A 2,600-nucleotide genomic window follows, 5' to 3' on the forward strand; every position below is an offset into this window, starting at 1 on the left:
CTAGATTAGAGTTGGGATATCTAGATTAGAGTTGGGATTAGAACCAGATCTAGATTAGAGTTGGGATTAGAACCAGGTCTAGATTAGAGTTGGGGGTTTATTTGTCATAGTTTGTCTGAGGCTAAAGGGCAGGAGAACGGATGAGGTGCTGTGTGTGTGTGTGTGTGTGTGTGTGTGTGTCAGTCATTAGCTCTGTGTCAGTGAACACTGAGCTGATCACAGCACTGTGTGGTCAGTGGGATGTCAAACTGCACACTGTTGTCTGTAATTGGCTGAGGAGTAAAGGTGTAATGACAGGTTATTAGCTCCAGTCCCAGCAGCTCAGAGCAGAGAGGCAGTGAAGTCGAACCCACACCCCAATGACTTCCTGTCTGACGGACACTTTCTCTTCACATCTTTCTACACTGCCACCCATTTTTATAAAAGACTGGCGCAGCTACGTTAGCGCAGGTTAGCTCTCATTCTTTCCATCATTATGCTAACAGGAGCTAACAGGAGCATAATGCTAGTTTAAATTAGCTACTGTCCCACACAGCAGTGGAAGTCCGTGACCAAAGGCTTCAGTAAATCATATGGAAACACAATAGTAGTGTGTGTGTGTGCGTGTGTGTGTGTGTGTGTGTGTGTGTGTGTGTGTGCGTGTTTTCTTAAACCCTGTGTTTATGTTGCTAACCAGGTCAAACCCTGCAGGTATTTAACAACCACAACATCACCTCCCACTGACCCCCCTTAATGGACAAGGTGAGCCAGCAGTCAGCACACACACACACACACACACACACACACACACACAGAGACACTCCTTTGTCTTGAAGTCAAAATAGTGACGTTAATCTGAACAAACCTGAAACGACGGCCTCTCACTGCCAACGGAGCTCGGCCGCAGATTTTCTGCGTGGCTGACAGAGATGAAGGAGGGAGGAGGAGGTGGAGGGAGGAGGAGGTGGAGGAATGGAAAGGTGGAGACCAGGTGAGGAAAAGGAAACAAAAATACACATTGGTCTTAATTAGATGAGGTCAAAAGGTCATAGGTTTGAATAAGTTTCAGTAGTAAATGGATCACAGAGAGCATTAAACCCAGACTAACTGGAGTCCAGTGTTGGTTCCACTCAAACGTCCTGCAGTGTTTTTATCCCAGTGATCAAAGAGAGAAAAGGAGGGAAGGAGCGTGTGACATTCCTGAAAGCTGCAGGACGGAAAAGTTCACATTCAGCCTCTGGACATTTCCTCATACCTGGCTGCACAACAAACCTTAAAGCTGCTGTTGACCAGCAGCAGCTCCTCTGGTCCTGGACCAGTCTGACCGTGAGGCCTGGACCATGTGTACAGACAGGAAGTAGTTTGGCTCAATGTCCCCCCCCCCCCCCCACCAACAGGACTACCACTACTACATCAGACTGCACCTGCTGCTGCCTCCAAAGACCTCCTTGTTCTCCAGCCTGGTGGTCTACGGTGGACCCGGCCCACAGTCTGCTGAGCCCTGGTCTGGACCCCAGTCTGGCTCCAGGTCCCTCCATTAGACCTCATTACAGCAAATCAGAGCAGGACCAATTAAGGTGGTCCAGGATTGGGTTACCCTGAGACACACACACACACACACACACACAGAGCAGTGCTCATTGTCAGTGTGTCCCACTGATGAGGGGGTGCCGGTGATTGAGCCCCCTTTGTAAAAATTATAAATACATATAAATATATTTGAAGCAACATGGAATATAACGATGCCACAACTACAAGCTAACGTAGCACGTAGTGTGTGTGTGTGTGTGTGTGTTAGCGTTAGCTTCAGGTGCTGCTGACATGTGAAAAGGAACCTGGAGTTGATGATGAGCTGTGGTTGTTCACCTGCTGCTGCGACTGTGGAGGAAGCTGTTATCTGTGTGTGTGTGTGTGTGTGTGTGTGTGTGTGTGGTTTATCAGTTAAGCCTCAAACAGGGAAAGTTCATCCTGTAGATTCTATCAGAACATGTTGACAACAGTAACAGTCTACAGTCAGGCTGTTACTGCTGTTACTGCTGCTGCTGTTACTGTTACTGCTGCTGTTACTGCTGCTGCTGCTGCTGCTACTGCTGTTACTGTTACTGCTGCTGTTACTGCTGCCGCTGCTGTTACTGCTGCTGTTTCTGCTGCTGTTTCTGTTACTGCTGCTGTTACTGCTGCCGCTGCTGTTACTGCTGCTGTTTCTGCTGCTGTTTCTGTTACTGCTGCTGTTACTGCTGCTGCTGTTGCTGCTGCTGCTGCTGCTGCTGCTGTTTCTGCTGCTGTTTCTGCTGCTGTTTCTGTTACTGCTGCTGTTACTGCTGCTGCTGCTGCTGTTACTGCTGTTACTGCTGCTGTTACTGCTGCCGCTGCTGTTACTGCTGCTGTTTCTGCTGCTGTTTCTGCTGCTGTTTCTGTTACTGCTGCTGTTACTGCTGCTGTTCCTGTTACTGCTGCTGTTACTGCTGCTGTTCCCTCAGCCTCAGCATTAGCAGCAGCAGTACTCTGTGTGTGTGTGTTTTCCCCCGACACACTTCATCATCAGTCGTCTCTGAGCTGCAGATTCTTCACATTTCTGAAGATGTCAGGCCTAAAGGAACGACGGCAGCTGAACTGTGAAC

The sequence above is a fragment of the Cynoglossus semilaevis genome, chromosome 8 (assembly GCF_000523025.1).
Source record: "Cynoglossus semilaevis isolate Cse_v1.0 chromosome 8, Cse_v1.0, whole genome shotgun sequence".
Classification (NCBI taxonomy): domain Eukaryota; kingdom Metazoa; phylum Chordata; class Actinopteri; order Pleuronectiformes; family Cynoglossidae; genus Cynoglossus; species Cynoglossus semilaevis.